At 40.4% G+C, this 13,900-nt stretch overlaps 1 long non-coding RNA gene across 1 annotated transcript in view; it reads right to left on the bottom strand.

The window, feature by feature from the left end:
- The window catches only part of LOC139361991 (uncharacterized), a 156,867-nt gene that overhangs the window by 12,394 nt on the left and 130,573 nt on the right, over positions 1-13,900 (bottom strand). Inside the window, exon 2 of the long non-coding RNA XR_011620131.1 lies at positions 5,693-5,837. This is a non-coding gene — a long non-coding RNA (uncharacterized lncRNA). The remainder of the gene's footprint in view (positions 1-5,692; positions 5,838-13,900) is intronic.

The raw sequence follows: 13,900 nt of genomic DNA, 5'->3' as shown, positions 1-13,900 counted from the left end.
TTACCTGGAAATTGGAATTATCAGACATAGATGTTAAAATAACTACATTTATTTATGTAGAGAAAAGACAAGATTGTTTTTTAAGTTTAGCAGAGAGCTAGAATTTATTACAAAAAAAGACACAGATCATGAGAAAAATAACCAAATAAAAATTATAGAACTCAAATGAATGAATTTAGCAGCACATTATTCACAGCCAAAAAGAGAATTAGTGAACTCAAAGATGAGCCATATGAAAATGCCAGACTGAACCATGTAGAGGTAGAGTGGAGGAAAAAGTAGAAAAGACAACAGAAGAGATAAAATACAAGGGGAAAGTCAAATAGATATTTATTCATATTTCCATGGGGAGAGAAAACAGAGTTTCAGTGGAAGCTAGATTTAAAGAGATGATGGCTGACAATTTTTCAGAACTAGGAAAAGCTACCAATCCAAAAATCCAAAACACAGCAAAATCAAAGCATGAGTGAAGAATCCATGCTTAGGCACATTACAATAAAATTGCAGAAAAGCAAAAACAAAGAGAAATGTAGACTTAAGGAAAAAAATCACTGGCTTTTCAAAGAAGCCATGATTAGACCAAAAGCAACAACTACAAAAAAAAATGAAAATCAGAAGACCATGGGATATGTTTAAGAGCCAAAAAAACTACTGAGTTAGATTTCCATACCCAGTTAATATGAATGAATGAATGAATGAATGAACGAATGAATGAATGACTTCATGAATGAAGGTAAGATACATGCATTTTCTGATGAAAGCTGAGAATTTGTCACCAATAGACTTATACTAAAAGAATTCTAAGGGCCAGGTGCGATGACTGACGCCTGTAATCCCAGCACTTTGGGAGGCCAAGGCGAGTGGATTGCTTGAGCTCAGGAGTTCAAGACCAGCCTGGGCAACATGGCAAAATCCTGTCTCTATAAAAAATACAAAAATTAGCCAACTGTAGTGGTATGCACCTGTAGTCCCAGCGACTTGTGGGGCTGAGGCAGGAGGATGGCTTGAGCCTGGGAGGTTGAGGCTACAGTGAGCCAAGATTGCACCACTGCACTAAACAAGAAGAAATCAAGTGGAAGTTGGAAACTATTTTGAACTGATTGAAGAAAACTCAAACTTGGGGATGCAACTAAAGATGTGTTGAGAGGGGTAATTTACTTTTAATTATGACTTGCATGCACTTGTTCAAGAAAAGTTGAAAGTTACTGTGCTACCCCATTCTCTATGATGTGCTTATTTCACATTGTGTGCCTGTGTCAAAACATCTCATGCATCCCATAAATATATTCACCTACTATGTACCCACAAAAATTAAGAATTAACATTTAAAAAATAAAAAAAGTAAGTTAATGTGCTAAACATCTTTCTGGAGACGTTAAAAAGAGAACCACAAAATTAAGAGGAAGGAAATAACAATAAATCATAATGTAATAAAATAGAAAACACAAATGCAATTGAAAGGATCAATGAAGCCAAATGTAGGGTCTTTGAAAAGAGGGAAGGCACGAAAACCCATGTTAAAAAGAAAAAGGCAAACTTCTGTATAGATACTATAGTCATTAAAAAGGAATGTTAGAGCAATAAATTTGAAAATTTGAATTAAATAGACAAGCTTCTCAAAAATACAACTAGCACAAACTGACAAAAAGTGAAAAAGAAAATATGAATCAAATTTGATTCTGATTAAAGAAAACTGAGTCTGAAATAAAATCCGTCCCACAAAGAAATTTTCAGGCCCAGATAGCTTTACTAGTGAATTCTACCGCATACTTGAGAAATAAATAAGAACCTTATTCAAATTCTGCCAAAGAAAAGGGGCGGTGGGGTGGGGGGAAGAAACTCTTAAATTGTCCAGTTTGTTGTATGATTTACATTACAAATGAAACTCGCAAGAACATTACAGAATGGAAATCTATAGACTAATTGCACTTGGAAACACAAATGTCAAAATTCTAAGAGATATCAGACAGATGATAGACACATTGTGCATGCACTCACACATACGATTTGGGAAAAGGATAAGACATCATGACTAATACAACTTTCATTTCACATTAGACTTTCAAATGATGTCTTTCCCTGGGTTAATGAAGGAGAAAATGATAGGATCATCTTAGTAGGTGCAAATAAAATTACTGATCAAATTACACATCTAACTTAATAAATTCAAAAGGTCTAGGAAAGCTACAAGTAGAAGGGACTTTATACTTAGGAATGAAATGAACACTATGCATCTGAGATTGTAAATGAGATAAAAATATTCACTATTAACACTTCTATTTCACAACGTGCTTGAAGTCCTAGCTAGTGTAGAAAGGTGAGAATAATAAACAAAAGGTGTAGAAGGATTAGAAAGAGAGGAATAAAACTGTCATTATTTGTAGACAATATGATATATGCAGAAAACCCAAAAGAATCTATAGAGAAACAAGTAGAATTACTCAGTAAACTCAGCAAGGCCTCTGAATCCAAGGGTTTGTGTGTGTGTGTGTGTGTGTTTTAAATTTCTCTGTATCAGCTACAATAGTTAGAAAATGAAAAGTTTTAAAGTTTGCTTTAACATCAAAAATTAGATACTTAGGAATAATTACAGATATGAAGGCTTATAGACAAAAAAATAAAATGTTAACAGTCATTAAAGAGAAATTAAATAAATGGAGAAGTAAATGACTGAATGTTATTAATATAGAGATAGAATTTTCCTCAAGTTGACTATAAACCCACAGCAACTCAGATCCAAATTCCCATAGGTTTTCATAAAAATCGACAAGTTGATTCTAAAATGCATATGGAAATGTAGCCAGAGACATAGAAAAAACAAGATTAGAGGGATTGGAGGGGCTCACTCTATAGGATATCAAGATTTATTACAAGGCTATAAGAGTTTAAGAGAGCGTGGTATTGGTACAAAGATAAATAGACTAATAGAACAAAACAGAGGACATAGAAGCAAATCCAGGCATATATAAACACTTAAATAAAAAATGACACTACAGAGCCATGAGAAAAGGAAGATCTTTTCAATAGACCGTTCTTGGAAAATTGGATACCCATGTAGAAAACTAACAAAAAGAAACCCTACCTCACACCACATGCAAAAGACAGTTCCAGGCAGATTGTAACTCAAAGCATGAAGTGTAAAATTTTAAAGGCTTTGAAGATATTATAAGAGGATATCTTCATAATCTTGTTATAGGGAAAGACTTTTGAAACAGGACACAAAAGGCACTACTGAAAAAAAAAGATTGATGTATTAGACTACATTCAAGTTAAGAACTTCTGCTTGTCAAAATACACCATTGAGACAGAGAGGAGACAAGCTGCAGTAGAGGGTAAGGTACTTGCCACCTATATAATCAACAAAGGACTAGTGTCCAGAGGACAATATAAAATGAAAAAGGAAGAAAAGAAAAACACATTACTATTTAATAAGAAAAAGTCAGCAGCCCGATAGAAAATACACAATGACTTGAACAGGCACTTCACAAAAAAAATGGATATTGAAATGGCCAATAATCTTCAGTCATCAGGGAAATATAAGCTTAAAACGCAGTAAAATACCACTACACACCCACAGGAATAGTCACAATGTAAAAGGACTGACAATATCAAGCGTTTGCAAGAATGTGGAACAATAGAAACACACAAAAGAACACATACTGTGTGATTTCATTTACATAAAGTTGAAAAACAGGCAAAATTCAATTATAGTGCTTAGAGATACATTCATTTAGAAGGTAAAATTATAAGGAAAGCAAGGAAGCACTCACCATGAAAGTCAGGCCAGTGGTTACCTTTGCGGGGGAAGAAAGAAGGGAACCGTGATTTGGAAAGGAAATGTGGAGTGAGTGGGGTGGGAAAGTGGAAGAGTTGGCGATGTTCTGTTCCTCACCGTGGGTGTTGGCAAGACATGTGTTAGCTTTATATTTATTCTGTAAGCCATATACATATTTCCTGCATGTTTCTGTATGTGTGTTATATTTCACCATCAAAAGAACAAGCAAATCAGATAAATGAAAAATTTTTAGTTAAGCCAAAAAGAAAAAAACAGGAAGAAAAAGAAGAAAGAGATTGACGTCTTGTTGCTGGCTGAATATTCAAGTATTCCATAATAGGCTTAAACAAAAAAAGAGTAATTGCTGTGTATAATCTTTATAGACACACTGCCAGTACATCAGGGAGTTGGCACTCCTCCTCCTGACCATCCTCCCTGACTTGAAGAGGCCACTCTGGCCAAACAAATTGTTATTTCAGGAAGTGAGCAATGGAGATCACCACAGAGAAGATGCTTTATTATTAATAATTCTTAATAAAACCACTTATGAAGAGCTTACCATGGGCAAGTTACACCAAGTACTTTACAGATTTTATTCAATTAAACCCCACAACAACCCTCTAGTATTCTGGTTTTCAGATGTGAAAAGTGAGGCTTACAGCAGCTGTGTGACTTGCCTGCCCAAGGTCTCTCAGGTTATACATTGACAGTCAGGGTTCAAGTCCAGGCAGTCTGCCTCTGGAACCCACACTTACCTTTCTACTAAAAATGGTGGCTCTCTATTTAGAAACATCATCCCCCACATAAGCTCTAGCTAACCGAAGACAAGAATTGTCCAATACAGCTGGGGTGCAAGTTATACCTTACTCTAGCTTCTGCACTAACTTCAGGAAAAAAGCCAGCATTTGATGATCCATGTTCCTAACCCTTGTAGGAAACAGAGCTATCCCTTGTTTCCTTATGCAGCGACAGTTACAAACTGAATATGTGTCTGAAAGCTGAAACTGCATTCAATCAGCAGGAGTGAATCACGGCTAATAGACCTTGGACTGTAACGCATTAGATATTGTACTCTTGGGATCAGTGAGGACTCCCAAGGGCTTCATGCAAGACCTTTCAGTGAGCACTTCCTCTAGAGATAGGGTTTTTCACCAAGAGTTTGCAATTAGCTCTTAGATTCCAAAACATTTGAAAAATTGTTGAGATCCAAGTAGAGTACGGGATAGAGTATAGTAGACATTTGAATTTGGAGCTGCCAATCCCATCCAAAACCTACAGTTCTGGGCATGTGACTCCAGCTCGTCCAATCAGAGTTCTTCCCTACCATTTAGTGTACAAACATAGAAGCCCTAGACTGGGATGAGGTAGATTTGAAGTTCCTGTAAGTCATCTTGCTCATCATTTGGAGAAGTTTAAGGCAGGAGATGCTGTCCTAGGCACACTAGGTGAAGTTCATCCCTGCCTCATAGGAGCTGATGGTGAAGTTGAAGCAATAATACTGATTCAAGAAAGAGTGGGCGTGTGACTGAGTTCTGTGCAAGTTGGCAGTACAATGTCAACTGTACCTGTGACCAAATTGATTTCTCACCTTATCCCGCTATGAAGTAGTTGACTCTGTGTCATTCCTGTCTAACCCCCTGTGCCCACACACACAATTGCATGCCCTCCAAGCGCCACCCTAAGGTCTGGGATTAGCCAATCAATTTTAATGCGTATTTAAAAGATTTTTCAAAGTGTGCAAGTCAGTGCGTAAGATGATAGATCATGTAATAATTAAAGCATTAAAAGAACCCAATTGAGGATTCTCTTTCTGCCAGCAGATATCTTTAGGTCAAGAAGGTCTATAAAAACCGGCAGATCATTTTCATTCCTTTAAGACAGGCAAAAATGACTTTGAATGTAATTAGATGTTCTTACCAATTTTCCTCTGCTAAAGCTCCACATCTTGTTCCCACGAAGCTCGCAAAAAGTTTAGAACTGTTGGTACGCTGAGCTGCAAATTGATGGTGTGATATTGCTTTGAAGACATAGAAGCACATGATATTGCTTGAATCATTTTTTTCTGTTAAATTAGAAATGATAAGCCAGAGTCATTGCTAAGAGAAACGTAAGCTTTCCCTTCTAACAGGCAGATGGCCCATCCTGGCACTGTGGAGGTCTGGGCTGCTGTTAGAACTCTGCCCCCAGCTTCTCATCCCATCTCTTGTGGTTCCTGCAGATTCTGGAGTCATGAGTTTGGAATAAGAAACATACCTAATGTAGTGAATCAGCATTTCTCTTTGATACCCCTATCAAAGTTTTGCTCTATTACTCTCCTCTCAAAAAATCTATCTATCAGGACACTTTTTAAATTTTAAGGTGGGAGATCTTGTATGTGGTTAATTTTAATTTCTTTAATCCTTTTGAAGAAAAAGACTCAATTGAAAGTAAAAGTAGTACAACAATGTAGAAGAAAAACATTTTCAGCAAAACCTAGTAACTCTTGGTTCTGGGCAAGACTTTATGATACTGCAGTTAAAAATACAACTTATATAGAATATTATACATCAGCTGTTGACTGTGACTCTTAAAATACATATCTGTACCCTCAAACTCACCCAAGGTCATACAAGAGAATGAACACATTAAAATAGAAAATGGGTTAAAATTACAATCCTTTTAAATGGGAAGCCAGATCATGCTTCTCTTCTACACTTTGGAGAGTCAGCCAGGGCCTGATTTCATGAGGCCTTGCACACTACAGTAAAGGACTTAGAATCAAGCCCAGTCTCATCTCCTTTGGCAACCCCTCAGGCTCTCAGTTCCAGCCTTCCCACTACCTTGCTGTTACTGAATCACATCAAACATGGCCCATCTCAGGGCCCTTGCACTTCTAGTCCCCATCTGCCTGGAGCATCCTCCCTTCTTTCCTTCTTCCATTCAGGATTTGACTGAAATGTCACCTGCTCAGAAAGGCCTTCCTTAAGTGTCCAGTCTACAATAGTGCTTTTTTTTCCTTCTATGCTTTAACCAGTGTCTTCCGTCAGTGGGGGTCTCCAGTGGGAGGGAAGAAAGCAGGTCCCTGCCTGTAGTTCTTGTCTCCTGGACCAGCTGGCTGCGCTTTAGAGAACGGACTAGCCTCTTAGCCCTCTTGCAGGGCATACAGATATGGCTCTTCATATACTCAAAGGTCTCTTTTGGGAAAAAATGAACCTCAGGTCTCCAAAGTAAGCAATCAACTAACTCTTCTATCACTGGGCTTCGTACCCCTCCTTGGAAAAATTAGAGACTTTGAGTCTCTTAGGGTTGGAAAGGGGTTTAAAGAGTACATGGTTCAACCTATTGCTTTGCAAAGAAACAAACTATAGCCCAGAGACGGTATAAAACTTGCCTAGACACACAGAATGACAAAGCCTAGAAACGACACAGCTTAAAACCAGACCTTTCATATTTTCAGTCTCTTACTTAACACATAGAGACAAGTCCATAGAGATTCACCTGTTGATGCTTCCATACAGGATATTTAGAAGGTATTTGCATATGTGCATATCTGTCTTGCTGCAATACACATTTTATTCTAAGACTGGAGTCTCAGGAAAAGCAAGGTCATGTGAGATACTCTCTGTTCTTATTAGCTTTCAACTGTGTTTTCTTGCCAGGTTTCAACCCGTGATCTTTTGGTCCCAAGTAGAACTTGAACATAATTTAGTTTAGCCTATGTGTGAGAAACTGAAGTAGACTATAACTTATTTGAACATCAGTTTCATACTTAAAATATAATATTAAAGGTTTCATCTTTTTGTTTTTATAAAACGTCCTGTTCCAGGTAATAGACTTTTATCCATTAGCCTACAGATTTTCTCAGATGGTAGTATGAGCCTATATAAAAGGCAAAAGAACAAAGTTATACCAATTCAGTACCTTTAAATGGTGGAAAAGAAAAAAAATAATAACCCCATTAGGCTGTTAAGTGTGTCAAACCCCGACAAATTCTCAGTGTGACAATCCTTGAGTATATGTCTATAATAATTCAGCAGATAAGCCTTTTATTCAGCTACAGAGTTGTACACACTCCAAACGCAAGTGCCATTAATTAAATAACACACTCAGCAAACTCACAGAGTCATTAATTATCAAAGGTAGCCTGGTCCATGCTTGGCTCTAAATTCGATTATAAAAGGAGAGTGCAACTTACAACTAAGGAATATGCTGGAGGAAGGTCACCCTCAAAAACACGGTAAGAAGCAGCTGTCAGAGAAAGTCAATGACAAAGCATGTATGTCTTTTAGGTTTGCTTTTGCCCCTTCAGAGGGTTTGAAGGAAGGGAAAGTGTTTCACATCGTAGGGACTTTCTTTCTCAAAATTAGTTTTTCTCACCAAAAACGCAAGTAAACATAAAGTAATCCTTTTTCATTTTGTAGAGAAGAGTAATATCAGCTGAAGATTTAGAGACAATAAAGCCCGTCTTTCATAAGCCCCGTCAGGAGGAGAAAGTTGTTGAGGGGGGCGTCCTGGCTATGCACAGGCACAGGGAAGTGGATGTAAATAGAGCAAACACAGAAGACAGAAGCCTCACCGGCTTCAAGTGGGCAGCAAAGGAATGCCCCAGTGGTAGTGGAAGTTTTCCAAGGGTGGGTTTGCCTGGTTCTGTACCAAAGTATAAGCAGTTTCATTTGCCAGGAGGTGGTAAGCCCTGCAGGCTGTGGTCACTCATTCCCAAGCACAAGCTTTGGGATCATCTTTCTTGCGTTTACTGTTCCTCCTGTTGAGTTTATCCCTTCAAAGGGAAAACTGACAAGGCCGAGTCTGTGGTCGCTCTATAAACCACAGCTACCAGTGAACCCCCACCTCACCGCAGAACAGATGTCTGTCTGCACCTCTCCTCCTAAGGGGACTGGCCACATGGTGTTCAAGGCTGTTTTCTCCCTCCTCTGCCCTCAAGGAGGCAAGCACAGTGGATTGGGAAACAGACCCTGCTTAATGGGAATTCACACTTTCTCGTTGCAGGAAGTTGTGTTATTCATGAGTATGTACAACGTGCCGTGGAGGGATAGTTTTGAGTTACAAAGCTCACTGGGCAGTGGCTCTATTCTCCTGAGTCCAACTGCACACTGCTGGGTTTTGGGCCGCTGCACTTGGGGGTAACCCCTTCCTATCTCTAGATGGAAGTATAATTGCATCGCTTCAGAGATACTCATCAGAGTGGCTCTCCGATCCTTGCCATTTCTCCCTCAGCTTCCCTTTACCCATTTACTAGAAGAGATCGCCACCAGCAGCTTCTGTGGTCCAATTTCTGAGACTGGTTTATTAAGAAAAAGCTGAAAAGCAGAGGTCAGGGGTACCTGCCCTTGGAAAATTGCTCACCTTGTTTTTGGTGTGAGCAGAATGACTTTCTGTGGCTGCCTCAGCCTGTATCTCTAGCCTGCTAGGAATGAACAAGAAGTACTTTTAAAAGAAGAGAGTTGTTAAAGAGGAGTTTTATGTTTGTGTCTCCAGACTGTTTTATTGGTGAGTGTGGTTACTTCATTTTAAAACCATGTCTGTGTCAATCCTTGCATGGAATCATAACAGGCCATTTTATTAATCTTCATGGGCGAGGAGCAACATCCTCAAAGGACAGTTGTCCTATTCACATGGTTCTCCTACGAGTACTAAAAACAGACAACCTTAGTAGAATTGAATATTTGCAACTGAAACCTGCTGCATCTGAATTGCTTTGGAGCACTTGGGGCATTGTATTGGGAGCATATTTTGTACCAGAGTCAAAGGGGAGGCAGGCTTGTAGCTCATCACCCTCACAGTCACTGATTCCCCTCCAGAGGCTCAGGCCACACTCCAGACCAGTTAGCTCAGAAGCTCTGGGGGCAGGATGGCAGCATGACATTTTGTTTTTTTACCTCCCCAGGTGATTCCAATGAGCAGCCAAGTTGAGAAACACCACCTTAAAGAAACAGGAGGAAGGCGAAGGCCTGCTGGGTTTTTGTGGTCTCAACCCTTCCTTTTTCACCCTGTCAAGTTAGATTGACTATAGGCAGCTCTCACCCAGGTTCACCTGCAGAAGACACAGACATTCATCTATTTTCTTAGCTTCAAAGCAGAAGAGGCTGTCCTCCTCTAGGTCTGAGGAAGTCTAGGGGAAAGGAGTAACAGGTGGGAGCCTCCTTCATCTACACACTTGGTAAAAAGGTGAGTGTTGCTTTGAATGCACACAGAGGTGGTGGGGAAAGATAAGACAGGGCCTGACAACACCCGCATGTTCAAGGAGAAGTCAGTGTGGTTCACTTCGGACATAAGCTGGGACCCCTTTGGTACTTCTGCTTTCACTCTGTGCCCACTAAGTCATACAATAAAACACAAACCAACCTCAAAGATGTCCCTGTAGGTTTCAGGGAGAGATGGATGAGAAAGTTACAGCCCACAACCCGCAGCAAATCTTACACAAAAACTAAAGTTCCTCTATCAGACATTTTCATTTTTCTTCCAAATTCAAAGCTATCCTCTCCAAAAATCTCCTCTACTGTCCACAGCAAAAGAGCTCCCCTTCTGCCGTCATTCACCACTCTACAAAACAAACCCCCGATAGTGAGTGCTACCTATTATTTCTCAAGCATGCTTTTAGGGCTGGAAGTGGGGGTGGGGAGGCAGTTAATCTGCTACTATGTTGATTAGGAACTTAGAAATAATTGAAAATTGAAAAGCATATGTGTTCATAGAGATCAAATTTTGGCATTCTAGGCTCCTGCCCTCTTTGTCCCCTGAACTCCAGAAGCCCACATATTCTAGACTGCTCACCTGACACCTGGTTATCTACCACCTTGCTTCACTCTGTGTGAAGCAATTCCCAAAATGGGTTGGAAGCACCTTGAGGAAGCAGCCATTCGCCTGTTTGCAGGGCCCTCTTTGTACCTTCTCAGAGTCTTAATTGCATTTTAGCAAATCTTTTTGTTGCTATGCCTGAATAACATTGAACTGCACCACTGTCTATTCTAAAGGTGATATGGAAGGAAACTAGCTATATGAAGAGGGACACATTGTGTGAGGAAATCATCTAGAAGATGGGAAGACACATACACTGCCCAGATGCACCCTCTCCAGTAATGAGGCAGAATCCCACGGTGTCGCTGAGTACTGACTTTTCACTTGCTTTGACACTCATGAGTCTTGCTGGCAATGCAACACGAAGAATCAGTGATGATAATGATAATAACAGAGGCTGTCATTGAGTGAGCATAATAACGGGCTAGACAGGGCCTTAAGTGCTGTATGTGTATTAACCCATCTAGTTCTCTCCACAGCTCCCACAAGGTGTGTTCACATTGCCTAGAGACACACAGCTGGTAAATGATGCAGTGGACTTCAGACTCAAACCTTCACTCCTCAAAGTCTGCCATGCTCACCCAGTATACTTGAGCATGAAAGGCAGACTCTGTTTCCCATAATCTTCCAGGTTGGTTGGGAAAATGAAACGGCTGAAGACAGAGCTTTAAGAAACCAGGCCAAAGCTGTGACAGAGAGGAGCCACAGAAGCATTGCAAGTGAACTGACAGAGGCCTCCTCAGGTACGGATAGAGGCATCTGCAGAGACTCAGAAATTACAGGGTTGGTGCTGGACAGAGTCAGGGTGGGAAGGAACACAGGGCCACAGTGTTCAGAAGACCAAAAATAGAACTGAGGGAAACTTTTCCTAAGACATAAATCTGCCCAAGACAAGTGAGACAGAGGAAAAGAAAGGGAACATCCATTTTCAGGCCTGCGCAGGTGCTTCTGACTCAAAGTCAATAACTGTTCAAGGACAAGGGCCATGATGAATGATCAGAAGATGACCTGTATCTACAGACAAGGTGGGTGGTGCTGGCACAATAGTGGATCATCCCAATGCCATATAGGAATGAGACAGGTCCCCTTGTCCAGGTCGGCAAACTGTACTGAGTGGGGTACACATACCCCATTCTCCAGCCCTCACTTACAGATGTCAGTGGATCTGCAGGGAAGGGATCCTGAGCTCAGATGTGAGGCCTTCTGATGCAGGTTAGAAGCAGAAGTGATTCGGCCTCTGTATTTTGGATCCCAGAAGGGATAAGCTAGAATTCCAAAGGGATCCCCTGCCTTTTGACCTCTGACTTTGTTACTAATTTGTAAGAAAAGTGTAATACTAGACACAGAAAAATCTCCATGTACCATAGGCTGAAGTGGGTACTGGTGTGTCCTCACCAAGTTGGGGTTGAATGGGCTCACCTCGGTTCTGAACAGAAAGCAGCAGGGAGCTGGGTCTTCTCAGCTCAGTTTCCCAGTTCTGTGCCTGTAGCACTGCACTCAAAGCTGCAAACAGCAAACAGTAAGTGAAAAGCAATTTAAATCTTCACTGAAATCTCTTGAAAACGATGTAGGGGAAGTCCATTTGTGTTTCTCAACAATGTTTCTCAAAAATCTCCTCATGTATCGCACCCATGGTAGTGTTAACAAGAAGAGTCAAACTCTGTAAAATATTAAAAAAGATTTATTCTGAGCCAGATATGAGTGACCATGGCCCAAGACATAGCCTTCAGGAGGCCCTGAGAATATATGCCCAAGGTGGTTGGGGTGTAGCTTGGTTGTATACATTTTAGGGAGGTATGAGACATCAATCAAAATACATTTGAGAAATACATTCGTTTGGTTCAAAAAGGCGGTACAATTGGTGAGGGGGATGAGGGGGGAAGCTTCCAGGCTACAGGTAATGTACAACTATTTATACATTTTCTGGTTGACAACTGGTTGAGTTTGTCTAAAGACCTGGGAATAAAAGAAAGGAAATGTTCAGGTGAAGATAAAAGATTGTGGAGACTGAGTCTCATAGTGGCTGCCCTTAGAGAGAATAAATGACAAATGTTCCTATTCAGACCTTTAAAAGGTGCTAGACTCTCAGTTAATCTCCTCAGGATTGGGAGGGCCTGGAAGAAAAAGATCTAGCTATGTTAATAGAGATTCTTTACAGATGCACATTTTCCCTGACAAAGGACGGCCTTACAGGGCCATTTCAAGACATGGCAAAGAAACATGTTTTGGGGTAAAATATTTTGATTTTCTTCTTTATCACCTAATGTTATTCCAGAGTCATATTGGAAAGTAAGTCACAATATATAGGATTAAAGAAAACCCATCTGATGAGAATTTGTGGTTTGTAGGGCATGACTCGCCAGACCCCATAGATAGGAATTTGGGCAAGATTGTAAAAGTCAGAGCTTAGTCCTCAGTAGCTACCCCAAACATCTCCTAGCACCCTTTTTGCAATCTTTCCCAAACTTTATAAAATATAACCCAGGAAGTCCTCATTTGTATTTCCCTCTTATTTAATTTTCTCTTTCCTGTTATACTCTGCTTTCAATGTCCTCCAAACTATCAGTCCCAGCTAGCCCAGTTCTTCCCACACTCATTTTACTGATACCAATAATTAAGGCCCGGAAGCTAAGGCTCCAACAGAGGGGGTGGGGGCAGTGCCCTGAGATGCATTCCCATGCTCTCCAGGATGCGGAGCTGGGCCACTATACCACTACACCACCAAGGAATTTCCTCATTTTCTTTCCAAGTAAGATTAAAGGACTTTCTTCCTATGTTCCCATTTTATAAGTGGAAACTGTTTTAGGCCTGGCCTGAGATACTTGACCTTAGGGTATCTTGGCCTTGAATCAAAGTTCATTCTGCCTCCTGCACAGTACCTCAACAATTCCTCAAATCCGGGCTTGAGCAACTCAGATGTGGAGAACCTGCTAAGAAATTCGGATTCCTGGGCCTTTATCCAGACCTGCTAAGTCATCATGTAGGAGACAGAGCCCAGAAATCTGTGTTTTTAACAAGTGGTCAGCAGGTAATTCTGACAATAACTGTTTGGGAACATATTCTCACCTAATTAATACAGACCTGAATTGGCTTGTTCTAGGTAAGCTTTGTGTCTATAACAGACACTCTTAAGAGACCATGCCACTGACCTCTGGTGACAAGGGCAGTAGGCAGAGACTACAGAAAATGTGACAACCCAGAGTGACTGCAGGTATCAGCAGAGCTGCAATCCATCTATTTTATGTAATTCATCCCTGTCAACAGGGCCTCTTGTAAAATGTTAATGGCAATCTAACAGATTAGCAGTAAACAAACTTATATTTTGTTTAT

Source organism: Macaca nemestrina, chromosome 2 (assembly GCF_043159975.1).
Source record: "Macaca nemestrina isolate mMacNem1 chromosome 2, mMacNem.hap1, whole genome shotgun sequence".
Lineage (NCBI taxonomy): Eukaryota > Metazoa > Chordata > Mammalia > Primates > Cercopithecidae > Macaca > Macaca nemestrina.
This window is presented reverse-complemented; position numbering and strand designations above follow the sequence as displayed.